At 42.5% G+C, this 14061-nt stretch overlaps 1 protein-coding gene across 2 annotated transcripts in view; it reads right to left on the bottom strand.

Annotated features, from left to right (window-relative positions):
- Positions 1–14061, bottom strand: part of usp6nl (USP6 N-terminal like) — a 307312-nt gene that overhangs the window by 280262 nt on the left and 12989 nt on the right. The window lies entirely within an intron of this gene.

The following is a 14061-nucleotide window of genomic DNA, read 5'->3' as shown; positions in this document are numbered from 1 at the left end:
GAAGGGAATGGGTGACCACCAGGCAGAGCAAGAGAACTAGGCAGGCAGTGCAGGAATCTCCTGTGGCTATTCCCCTGCAAAACAGATATACTGCTTTGGATACTGTTGGGGGAATGGCCTCTCAGGGGAAAGCAGCAACAGCCCAATTCGTTGCACCTGCATAGGGGAGGAGTAAAAAGTGTGGGAATGCAATAGTTACAGGGGATTCAGATGTAAGGGGAATGGACAGGCGTTTCTGTGGCCGCAAATGAGACTCCAGAATGGTATGTTGCCTCCCTGGTGCTAGGGTCAAGGATGTCTCAGAGCAGTTACAGAACATTCTGAAGGGGGAGGGTGAACAGCCAGTAGTCGTGGTACACGTTGGTTAAAAAAAGGGAATGAGGGCCTAAAAGCAGAATATAGGGGGTTAGGAAGTTGAAAAGTAGGACCTCAAAAAGGTAGTGATCTCAGGATTACTACCAGTGCCACGTGCTACTCAGTCGAAATAGCAGGATATATCGGAATACGTAGCTGAAGAGATGGTGTGAAGGGGAGGGTTTTAGATTCCTGTGACATTGGGACCAGTACAAACTGGACAGGTTACACCTGGGCAGGACCGGGACTGATATTCCCCCTAGGACATTTGCTAGAGTGGTTGGGGAGGGTTTAAACTAAAATGGCAGGGGGATGGGAACCTTTGCAAGGAGTCGAGGAGGGGGGGAATCAAGGACAAGAACAAAAGACAGTAAGGGGAATAAGAAGTGATAGGCAGAGAAATCAAGGGCCATAAACAAACAGGGCCACAGTGAAAAATAGTGCGAAGGGGACAAGTAATGTTAAAAAGACAAGCCTTAAGGCTTTGTGCCTTAACACACGTAGCATTCGCAATAAAGTGGATGAATTAATCGCGCAAATAGATGTAAACGGGTATGATATAGTCGGGATTACTGAGACATGGCTGCAGGGTGACCAGGGATGGGAAATGAACATCCAGGGGTATTCAGTATTTAGGAAGGACAAAAAGCAAAAGGCGGTGGAGTTGCATTGCTGGTTAAAGAGGAAATTAACACAATAGTGAGGAAGGATATTAGCTCTGACTATGTGGAATCTGTATGGGTAGAGCTGAAAAACACTAAGGGGAAATAAACATTAGTGGGGGTTGTATATAGACCCCCAAACTGTAATGATGTTGGGAATAGCATTAAACAGGAAATTAGAGATGCATGCGATAAAGGAACATCTGTAATTATGGGTGACTTTAATCTGCATATAGATTGGACAAATCAAATTAGTCACAAAACTGTAGAGGAGGAATTGTTGGATTGTATACGGGATGGTTTTCTAGACCAATACGTTGAGGAACCAACAAGAGAACAGGCCATCCTAGACTGGGTATTGTGTAATGAGAGGGGAATAATTGACAATCGAAATGTGCGAGACCCCTTGGGGATAAGCGACCATAATATGATAGAATTCTTCATCAAGATGGAGAGTGATGTAATTGATTCTGAGACTCGGGTCCTGAATCTTAAAAAAGGAAACTATGAAGGTATGAGGCACGTGTTGGCTGTGATAGATTGGGAAACGGATGACGGTGGATAGGCAATGCCAAACATTCAAAGAGAGTGTATGGATGAACTGCAACAATTGTTTATTCCTGTCTGGCGCAAAAGTAAAAAGGGAAAAGGCAGTCAAACCATGGCTTACAAGGGAAATTAGAGATAGCATTAGATTCAAGGAAGAGGCATACAAATTCGCCAGAAATAACAGACCTGAGGATTGGGAGCAGTTTAGAATTCAGCAAAAGGAGGACCAAGGGATTAAGAAGGGGAAATAGAGTACGAGAGTAAACTTGCGGGCAACGTAAAAGTTAAAGTTTCTATAGGTATGTGAAGAGAAAAAGATTGGTGAAGACACATGTAGGTCCCTTACAGTCAGAAACAGGGGAATTTATTATGGGGAACAAAGAAATGGCTGACCAACTAAATGCATACTTTGGTTCTGTCTTCACAAAGGAGGACACAAATAACATACCAGAAATGTTGGGGAACACAGGGTTTAGTGAGAGGGAGAAACTGAAGGAAATCAGTATTAGTAGAGAAATGGTGTTGGGGAAATTGATGGGATTGAAGGCTGATAAATTCCCAGAGCCTGATAATCTACATCCCAGAGTACTTAAGGAAGTGGCCCTAGAAATAGTACATGCATTGGTGGTCATCTTCCAAGATTCTATAGACTCTGGAACAGTTCCTACAGATTGGAGGGAATGTAACCCCACTATTTAAAAAGGGAGGTAGAGAGAAAGCAGGAAATTATAGACCAGTCAGCCTGACATCAGTAGTGGGGAAAATTCTAGAGTCCATTCTCAAAGATTTTATAGCAGAGCACTTGGAGAACAGTGGTAGAATAGGACAGAGTCAACATGGATTTATGAAAGGAAAAGCGTGCTTGACAAATCTACTAGAATTCTTTAAGTATGTAACTAATAGAGTTGATGAGGGGAAGCCACTGGATGTGGTTTATTTGGACTTTCGGAAGGCTTTCGACAAAGTCCCACATAAGAAGATAGCATGTAAAGCGCATGGGATTGGTGGTAGCGTCTTGCGATGGATAGAAAATTGGTTGGCAGACAGGAAACAAAGAGTAGGGATAAATGGGTCTTTTTCCGAATGGCAGGCAGTGACGAGTGGGGTATCGCAGGGATCGGTGCTAGGACTCCAGCTATTCACAATATATATTAATGATTTAGATGAGGGAACTAAATGTAATATCTCCAAGTTTGCAGACGGCACAAATCTGGGTGGGAGGGTGAGTTGTGAGGAGGATGCAAAGAGGCTTCAGGGTGATTTGGACAAGTTGAGTGAGTTGGCTAATGCATGGCAGATGCAGTATAATGTGGATAAATGCAAGGTTATCCATTTTGGTAGCAAAAACAGGAAGGCAGATTATTATCTGAATGGCTACAAACCGAGAGGGGAATATGCAACAAGACCTTGGTGTTCTCATACACCAGTCGCTGAAGGTAAGCATGCAGGTACAACAGGTAGTAAAAAGGGCAAATGGTATGTTGGCCTTCATAGCGAGAAGATTCGAATACAGGAGTAGGGATGTCTTGCTGCAATTATACAGGACCTTGGTGAGGCCACACCTGGAATATTGTGTGCAGTTTTGGTCTCCTTATCTGAGGAAGGATGTTCTTGCTATAGAGGGTGTGCAGCGAAGGTTTACCAGACAGATTCCTCAGATGGCGGGACTGACATATAAGGAGAGATTGAGTCGGTTAGGATTATATTCGCTGGAGTTTAGAAGAGTGAGGGGAGGATCTCAGAAACCTATAAAATTCTAACAGGACTTGACAGGGTAGATGCAGGAAGGATGTTTCCGATGTTGGGGAGTCTGGACCCAGGGGTCATAGTCTAAGGATACGGGGTAAACCTTTCAGGACTGAGATGAGGGGAAATTTCTTCACAGAGAGTGGTGAGCCTGTGGAATTCGCTACCACAGAAAGCAGTTGAGGCCAAAACATTGTATGTTTTCAAGAAGGAGTTAGATATAGCTCTTGGGGCGAAAAGGATCAAAGGATATGGGGGGAAAGCGGGAGCAGGTTACAGAGTTGGATGATCAGCCATGATCATAATGAATGGCGGAGCAGGCTCGAAGGGCCGAATGGCCTACTCCTGCTCCAATTTTCTATGTTTCTATTTTACTTGCCACTTATCAGCCCAATCCTGAATGTTGTCCAAGTGTTGCTCCATGCAGGCACAGATTGCTTCAGTATCGGAGGAGTTGCGAATGACACTGAGCACTGTGCAATCATCAGCGAATACACGTCAAGGGCAGTCACTCTCACCTCACCTCAGGAACTCAGTTCTTTTGTTCATGTTTGTACCAAGGCTGGAATGAGCTCTAACACAAGTTTGGCATTTCTGAGCTTATCAAAGCAGTAACAGCACATTCAAGAAGCCTGTGGAGTATTAGAACATTTGGAAAATTTCATTGAAATCCAATCCATCGCCTTCAATCATGTAACACCCTTTCCCACACAGACCATTTCATATTTCACCTGAACACAGTTTCTCCCTCTGCCCCCATGACCATCACTTCAGTGATCAGAGCTCACACCATTCAGTTGAACACCTTCCCAAGCACTCGGCATTGTCTTTAAAAGGTCATCCTGTAACCCTGCTGGAGCTGGTCTCAATCCCTTGTGCAACACATGCCTAAATCCTTTTTTGTCTTGACCCAACTTATCTCCATACATCCTCCAGCCCCCCAATGATTGACACTGGCCTTTTGTCCCACCCCATGTTCCCCCACCGCCCCCCCCCACATCTTTTCCTCAATATTGGTGACAGTGCCTACAACCACCTTTGCCCCACGCTCAGCAGTTCCCTGCCTAAGCCGCTCCTCCATCTCCCTTCCATCTTAACACCCTGCTTTAAACTCGCCCCCACTCCTTATATTTCATTAGAATAAATGGATGCCATGCCAAACAATGACATTTCCATGAAGCACCTTTACTTTGAATTAAATATAATTACAACACAAGCAGGCCATTCAGCCCAACTGACCTATGGCAGCTAAAATTGCACACAAGCCTCCACCCACCCCTCTTCATTCAACCCTATCAATGTAACCTTCTATTCCTTTCTCCTTTGTGTGCTTATCTGACTTCCCCTTAAATGCATTTAAGCTATTTACCTCAACTACTTCTTGTGGTAGCGAGTTCCACATTCTTACCACTTGTTAAGTGAAGAAGTTTCCCCTGAATTCCCTTTTGGATTTATTGGTAACTATCTTGTAATTATGGCCCCTAGCTTTGGTCTCCTCATCTTCTCTGCATCTACACTAACCAACCCATTTATAATTTTAAAGACCTCTAGTTGGTCTCTCGCTCAACTTTCTCATTTCCAGAGGAGAGCGCACATGCCTGTCCATCCCTTCCCAATAAATATAACCCCTCAGTTCCAGCATCACCCTTGGAATATTCGTCTACATTAAAAGAGCCACATAAACACAAGCTGCTGCTGAAAGATCAACTGGTACCCTATATTCTGCAGATTTTTAAATGGTCATTAAATCTCAAGTATTCTGGGAAAAAAAAAAATCCAAGTACCAGTACTAAACTCCAGAGACATGAATATAAATATCAATTTGATTTCACGATGGACTGTGCTATTCTGAAATGTTTCTAGAAGTAGTTCTGGCCCTATAAATATCACAGTTTTTGCCCAAATTTTCAAGAGCAAATTACAATTCCTGCAAGTTGTTCACAGACTGTTGATAAACCATTCAAGACTCAAAAGCTCTTGTGATGAAAACCCGAGAGTTGTCATAGCCGCATGGTGAGGTTTGGTGCTTCCCACTAATCAACTCCCACCTGACCGCAGCAAGTGTGTTCTGTTAATAGGATTTAACCCCCAAGTGTTTTATTTGTCAAATAAACAGACCGTTGCAAGCTTTCTTGTAGGTTTAAAACAGAAAGTCAATTTTTTATTGATCAATATGCCTTATCCCGAAATTGTCGCAACTGCATCCAATCATGCATTGCACACACACGACCGACAGATGAAAAAAGGGTTAAGTGATAAGTGGGGGATAGGTTTCGAGTGGGTGAGGGAAAAAATCACCGTAAACCTGTTGAATTCTCTCAGAAGTCAAGTTCTCATTGGTTGCAGACTTGAGGTGCTTGTAGATTTCTCTTTTGGTTGACAGTTCAGTTGAAGACAGCGGATCACTTCTAGTTCACTGCTGTTTAGGTGTAGATGTAGAATTCTACAGCAGGGCACGCCCTTCTATTTGCTGGAAACAAGCTTCTTGGATGCTGCTTTCTGGAATGTATCTCTCTCCAGGCTGCTTTAAGGTAAAGCTGTATTACACCTCACCTTCTGGTTTTGGTCTCTCCCCCACGGTGATCGCATAATGGTCTATGATGTGGCAATGTCACCTTAGACCAGGGAGGCGGCGGATCCAGAGCAGGACCTGGAGAGATAAAGAGCAGGGCTCGAAGCCCTCACCTACCTTAGAACAGAGTGGTGGCAGTCAGCGGCTCTCTAGCTGTGTTGGCGCACGCTGGGTTTCAAAAGAGGAAAACTACCAGTGACATCACGGGAGATCTGTAAGCTGATTGATTGGTAAGTAACAGCTGTTATTACCTGTAAATAGCTTTTAAAAAAAAATCAGGGGGAAAAAAGTTCTTTTTTTGAACCCTCAAATAGCTACCTTGTAAGTGATAAGGATAGTACTACTAAGGTTTTGTTTTAATTAGTGTAATTTACTAATGATTACTATTTAGATTAGTACTGTTTGGACAGAGTCAGGCTGTGAGTTGTACGTGAGGGATTTTACTGACGAGGGCAAAGAGGTGCTCCAGGCAGTCTTAGCTTTTCTGCCTTTTCAGCCTCACGGTACAGGGGAAGAAGCTGATTGGCAAGTTACTGGTAAGTTATTCCACTTATTACATTAGCAATAGTTAGTTTGTAAAGCTAAGTAATGGCAGGGCAGCTCAGCCAAGCAAAATGTGCCTCCTGTGGCATGTGGGAAGTCGTGGACGCACCATGTGTCCTTGACGAACACATCAGCAGGAAGTGTAACCGGCTACAGAAGCTTGAGCTCTGGGTTTCGGAACTCGAGTGGCGGCTGGAGTCACTGTGGCGCATCCGCGAGGTAGAGAACTACCTGGATAGCACGTTTCAGGAGGTAGTCACCCTGCAGCTTAAGAGAGCACAGGCAGAGGGGGACTGGGTGGCTGCCAGACAGACAAGAAGGTCAAGGCAGGTAGTGCAGGAGTCCCTAGAGGGCATCCCACTTTCTAACCAGTATTCAGTTCTGAGTACCGATGGGAGAGAGGGTTCCTCTGGAGAGTGCAGTGAGTATCATGACCAGAGCACCATGGGTGGCTCAGCTGTGCAGGAAGGGAGAAGGACAAGAGAGCAACAGTGATAGGGGATTCTATAGTTAGGGGAACAGATTGGTGTTTCTGTGGTCGCAGACGTGATTCCAGGACGGCATATTGCCTCCCTGGTGCAAAGGTCATGGATATCACCGAGGAGCTACAGAGCATTCTGGAGGGTGAGGGTGCACAGCCAGAGGTCATTGTCCACATTAGTACCAACTACATAGGAAGAAACAGGGATGAGGTCCTGCAGGCCGAGCTCAGGGAGTTAAGCACGAGACTAGCAAGCAGGACCTCAAAAGGTAGTAATCTCCGGATTTCTCCCAAGGCCACGTGCGAGTGAGTACAGAAATAGCAAAATATACCAGATGAATGCATGGCTCAAGAGATGGTGCAGGAGGGAGGGCTTCAGATTTCTGGGGCATTGGGACTGGTTCTGGGGAAGGTGGGACCTGTACAAGCTGGACAGTCTGAACCTGAAGAGGACGGGGCCAAATATCCTTGAAGGTTTGCTCGTGGTGTTGGGGATGGTTTAAACTAGCTTGGCAGGGGGATGGGAACCTAAGCACAGTCTTAGATCGGACAATTTCAGGGCAGGGAAAAGGAGGCAGAAAATTAGCAAGTGACTCAAAGACAGAAGAAGCAAAAGGTCAAAAAATGTGCAGCACAGAAATTTGGCAGCGTTACAGGGTTTTTAAATGCAAGGAGTATAGTAAATAAAGCTGATGAGCTGAGGGCACAGATAGACACATGACAACATGATATCATTGCTATAATGGAAACTTGGCTTAAGGAAGGGCAAGAATGGCAACTCAACATCCCTGGATATAGAGTTTTCAGGTGGGATAGAGAGGGAGATAAAAAAAGGAGGGGGTGTAGCACTATTCGTTAAGGGATCAATAACAGCTTTGAGGAGGGATGATATGCTAAATGAACCATCAAATAAAGCCATATGGGTGGAGCTCAGAAATAAAAACAAGAGGCAGCAACACTACTAGGAGTGTACTATAGACCCCCAAATAGTGAGAGCAAGGTGGAAGAACAAATATGTAGGCAAATTTCTGAGTGAATAAACTATAGGGCAATAATAGTTGGGGATTTCACCTATTCCAATATCAACTGGGATACAAACAGGGTGAAGGGCACAGAGGGGACAAAATTCTTGAACTATGTTCAAGAGAACTTTTTTTAGTCACCCCGTAACAAGCCCAACAAGAAGGGGTGCAATTCTAGATATAGTCTTCAGTAATGAAGTGGGGCAAGTGGATGAACTAACAGTGGGTGACCATTTTGGAGATAGTGACCATAATACAGTAAGTTTTAGTATAATCGTGGAAAAGGACAAAGATAAAACAAGAGTAAAAGTTCTAAATTGGGGGAAGGCAATTTTAAGAAACTGAGAGGTGACCTGGCAGAACTGTACTTGAAGGAAAATCAGTGGCAAACCAGCGGGAGGCATTCAAAAGCGAGATACTACAGGCACTTTGTAGGCATGCCCCCACAAAGACAAAGGGTGGTACTGCCAAGTCTAGAGTCCCCTGGTTATCTAGAAGTTTACAGGGTAAGTTAAAGCAGAAAAAGAAAGCTCATGACAATCACAAAAATCTTAATACTTTAGAAAGCCTATAAGAGTATAGAAAGTGCAGGAATGAAGTAAAAAAGGAAATTAGAAAAGCAAAAAGAGAACATGAAAAATTATTGGCAGGTAAAATCAAGGAAAACCCAAAAGATATTTTACTAGTACATTAAGAGCAAGAGGATAACTAAGGAAAGGGTAGAGTTTATATCAGGGATGTACAAGAGAACTTATACATGGATGCAGAAGATGTAGGCAGGGTTCTTAATGAGTTTTTTTGTCTCTATCTTCACAAAGGAGAGGGTTGATGTGGACATTAAAGTAAAAGGAAGAGGAATGTGAAATATTAGATACTATAAGCATAACGAGAAAGTACTAGAGGGTCTGACATCCTTGAACATGGATAAATCACCAGGACCGGATGGATTGCATCCAAGATTGTTAAAGGAAGCCATGAGCATCATTTTCAAATCCTCACTGGATACAGGAGAGGTACCAGACAACTGGAGGTCTACGAACGTTGTACCATTGTTTAAAAAGGGGGTGAGGGATAGGCCAAATAATTATAGGCCAGTCAGTCTGACCTCGGTGGTGGGTAAATTGTTAGAATCTATTGAGGGACAGGATAAACTGCCACTTAGAAAGGCACGGATTAATCGAGGATAGTCAGCATGGATTTGTTAAGGGAAGGTCATGTCTTACTAACTTGACTGAATTCATTGAGGAAATAACAAGGAGGATTGATGAGGGAAGTGCAGTGGATGTGATCTACATGGATTTTAGTTAGGCATTTGACAAGGTCCCACATGGCAGACTGGTTAATAAAATGAAAGCCCATGCGATACAGGGGAATGTGGCAGGTTAGATCCAGAATTGGCTCAGGGACAGGAAACAAAGGATAGCAGTCGACAGATGTTTTGTGCTCTGTGTTGGGTCCCTTGCTGTTTGTGGTATATATTAATGATTTGGGCTTAAATGTGGGAGGCATGATTGGGAAATTTGCTGATGACACAAAAATTGGCCATGTAGTTGATTGTGAAGAGGATAGCCATAGACTCCAGAAAGATATCACTGGATCACTGGTTTGGCTGAGTGGGCAGAAAAATGGCAAATGGAATTCAATCCAGAAAAGTGAGGTAATGCATTTGGGAAGGGCAAATAAAGCAAGGGAATACACAATAAACAAGAGGATATTGAGAGGGGTAGAAGAAGTGAGAGACCTTGGAATGCATGTCCACAGGTCCCTGAAGGTGGCAGGACAGGTAGATAGAGTGAAGGCATATGGAATGCTTTCCTTTACTGGTCAAGGTATTAGAACACAAAAGCAGGGATGTAATGCTAGAACTGTATAAAAGCACTGGTTAGGCCACAGTTAGAGTATTGCGTACAGTCCTGGTCACCACATTGCAGGAAGGACATAGTTGCTCTGGAGAGAGTGCAGAGGAGATTTATAAGAATGTTGCCAGGGCTTGAAAGCTGCAGCTATGAGGAAAGATTGAATAGGCTAGGCTTGTTTTCCTTAGAACAGAGGAGGCTGAGAGGTGACTTAATTGAGGTGTACAAAATTATGAGGGGCCTAGATAGAATAGACAGGAAGGACCTGTTTCCCCTAGCAATTACCAGGAGGCACAGATTTAAAGTGATTGGTAGAAGGATTAGACGGGACACGTGTAAAAACTTTTTCACCCAGAGGGTGGTGGGTCTCTGGAATTCACTGCCAGGAACGGCGGTGAATGCAGACACCCTCAATTCTTTTAAAAAGGTACCTGGAAGTGCTGTAACCAGCAAGGCTATGGACCAGGTTCTGGAAGGTGGGATTAGATTGGGCGACTTGTTTGTTTTTCGGCTGGCATGGATACAATGGGCTGAATGGCCTCCTTCTGTGCTGTAATTTTTCTATGTTTCTATGGTTCACACCCTTCTTTCTTTAAGAACCCATTCAATTCTGGAATATTTTAGGATGGGTGTAGGATGGATGCAATTGACACCGCTTAGTTTTGAAGATTTCCCTTTGTTCCCATCACACAGTTGGAATATACAAAGGCCAAGCCCTTTTTCTTTGGTGGCCATTTTGGAACATTGTTCACTTTTTAAAACAAAGGCCCCTTTTTTAAAAAGACAGTTTTTAAAAACTCTTCAAATTTTGTCCATAACGTTTGTATCATCGCACTTCTTGTACACGTGATGGAGTAAATTTGAACAGTTGAAGGGTCATCTGGAAAGTGATACAAGCAGTTGTTTTAAACAGTGATAGATTACAATTTTTTTTTATTCATTCATTGGATGTGGGCGTCAATGGCTAGGTCAGCATTTATTGCCCATCCCTAATTTCCCTTGAGGTGGTGAGCTGCCTTCTTGAACCGCTGCAGTCCATGTGGGGTAGGTCCACCCACAGTGCTGTTTGGAAGAGAATTCCAGGATTTTGACCCAGCAACAGTGAAGGAACGACAATATAGTTCCAAGTCAGGGTGGTGTGTGACTTGGAGGGGAACTTGCAGGTGGTGGCATTCCCACACATTTGCTGCCCTTGTACTTCTAGTTGTTAGAGGTCGCGGGCTTGGAAGGTGCTGTCTAAGCAGCGTTGCTGCATATACTATATGCTTAATAGTTTGTTATAATTTTATTCAAGGCAAAGCCTGCCCACAAATGACACAGCAGGAAATACCAAAGTCCACTGGGGAGAGGAAAACTGCAAGTAGTATTCCCATTTATAGAACCAAAACAAAATCATAGGACCAGAAACTATTAAATTATTCAGTCCACAGCAAAAATAAATATTGGCCTATATGGGTTTATCTCCTTCAGTTATTTACTTCACTTTCTCAATTCATTGTTTTTCCATTTTTCTCCACTTCAATTCCTTAACCACTGTAGCAGTCTGCCACTAACCATTTGTCAATACATCTATAAATCTGACCAATAATTATCAAAGATGGGAGGTGCTCTCAATTTAAAATTACAAAAGATGAACCCCATCAATATTATGGGGTGGTCCTTTGTTGGGAATGTTATTAAAAAATGAATCATCAAAGTAGCAGCATACTACCACACGGAAGTGGCAACAACAAGCGAAACACAGAAAACTAACTGCATAGGTCTCTCTTCAAAGGATTTCTTGAAGACATCAGTTTTGAGAAATAAAACAAACAATTAATTGTTTGTGTGCAGAGGGCTTTGGATGTCCTCGTACAAGAAACGCAAAGTTAACATGCAGGTACAGCAAGCAATTAGGAAGACAAATAGTATGGTGCCCTCTATTACAAGGGGGTTGGAATACAAGAGTAAGGAAGTCTTGCCGCAATTGTACAGGGCTTTGACGAGATCACACCTGGAGTACTATGTACAGTTTTGGCCTCTGTACCCAAGGAAGGATATACTTGCCTTAAAGGAGGTGCAAAAAATGGTTCATTAGACTGATTCCTGGGATGAGAGGACTATCCTATGAGGAGAAACTGATTAGAATAAGCCTGTACCGTCTGCAATTTAGAAGAATGAGAAGTGAAACATGAAATTTCAAAGAGGGCTTGACAGAGTAGATAGTGACAGGATGTTTCCCCTGTCTGGGGAATCTAGAACTAGGCGACAGCCATTTTGGACTGAAATGAGGTGTAATTTCTTCACTCAGAGAATAGTGAATCTTTGGAATTCTCTACTGCAGAGGGCTGTGGATGGTCAGTTGTTGAGTACATTCAAAACGGAGATCAATAGATTCCTGGATTCTAAAGGGAATCAAGGGATATAGGGATTGGACAGGAAAGGGCAAGTGAGGTGAATGATCAGCCATGATCTCATTAAATGGCAGAGCAGGTTCAAGAGGCTGTATGGGCTTCTCGAGCTCCTATTTGTTATGGTTCAAGTCATGGAATGGAAAACATTCCCTCAAAATGATCAGAAAAACCAATAAACTAGTCGTCATCCATTTCTGCTTTGTATGGGAACTTGTGCAGAAAAAGACTACTACATTCATCTACTTCATCACCACACTTGAAAGTAATTCACAGTATGTGATGCACCTCAAGATATTTGAGAAAAGTCAGAAAGTCCAAATAAATGCAAGGTTGTATTTCTTCTTGCTAGAGCTCTAGAGGCAGTTATCACCTTGGCATCAATATAAGTACTGCCACTGACGACAGTTTTTTTTTTCCCCTCTTGTACACAAGCCAAGCAGACTAGTTCATCCATACATGTCTGTAAGTCGTTTATTTTTCAATGGCCTGTACAAAGTTCTCTCACCCACTGAGTAGGGTACAGTGGCCTGAAACCGAATTATGACCCAATGATTTTAAAATAGTGCATGCTTAATTTTGCACAAGTGTGGTACTTTTATACTGCTTCAGTTCTATGGATCAGCATCACAAACGTTTTGTCCATGGCTGAATTTAAGAAAAAATAGAACTGCTGACTGAAGCAGTGTTGCAGTACAAACATGCTGCAACATTACCATCTGCACTCTTCAATGATAAACAACTGCACTCCACAGATGACTTTTCTATGGTCCCTACAGCACAATAACCACAGTATTCTATGAAGTATATGCAAGTCTACATAAATCTTCAACTCTTTGTAACCAGAAAACTTCCAAGAAGAACTGGATCATTAAATTACTACATTAACTGAAAATGATTGGAGTTCCAGAATTTTAGAAATCCGCTGCTCTGTGGCAAGCGGAAAAACACCTAATTTTTCATAGAGGCTTATTTGTTTGGCGTCCTCAGTTTCTGTTACCCATTCATAACTGTATTAGCCAGCCTTTCACCATTCTGAAGCATAAATCTTGCACTTCCTAATTTTACTTTCAGTGACAATAAATTCATTTATAACAATTCTAACTTCATCTAAAAATTATTTCCACAAAAGCAGAAAATGCTGAAATATGTGTTAAGTCACTTCATATCAAAAAATGTCTTGGCATCCGGAAAAAGAAAACAATTGTGGATCTTGTGTAGCACTACTCATGAGCGATATGGTAGCAGTTGGTAAGATAAGATGCGAGAGACCATGAAGTCAGTGGAAGATGGTAAGGTATTTTTGACTGTTTTCTGGAAATGAGAGCCAATCAGACAAGACCAATACATTTTCAGAGATGCTAGAAAGATGTATATGTTTAATATGTTAAAAATTCTGCACATGAACCTCTCATGGCTTTACCCACTGTGAATCAGAGGATACACTGTTTTATCCCTTGTATTGTACAATGTATCAGAACCATTGAAACACATTTTTATTACATATTACATTGTCAGAAGATCACGGTATTTTTTGATCAAATTCAGTGAGCGTGTTGAAAAATGTAAATCAACAGCCTTTATTTAAATCTGTTTAAGTAAGTAGATAATTTTATCTCAAACAACTTATCTCAAGTTTCAAAAGCCTTTATTGAACTAAGTTTGCATAATCATTAATACTTAAGTATATTTCCAGTTAGCATGGGGAACCATTTTAGAAAATCCCACCTTCACAAGAAGCAAAGTGGTGTTCTTAGTGGTGACCAAGAAGTGGTTTTACATTGGTTAACTACTATTAAAATCTTTCAGGTGTCTTTTTAAAGAGCTCAATCTTAAGGCACCATCAGAAATGCAGCTTTTTTTCATGCAGAGGCAGAAATGCCCAA

The sequence above is a fragment of the Heterodontus francisci genome, chromosome 27, assembly GCF_036365525.1.
Source record: "Heterodontus francisci isolate sHetFra1 chromosome 27, sHetFra1.hap1, whole genome shotgun sequence".
NCBI classification, from domain to species: domain Eukaryota; kingdom Metazoa; phylum Chordata; class Chondrichthyes; order Heterodontiformes; family Heterodontidae; genus Heterodontus; species Heterodontus francisci.
Note: the sequence above shows the minus strand (reverse complement) of the source record. Positions and strands in the feature narration are given on the sequence as shown.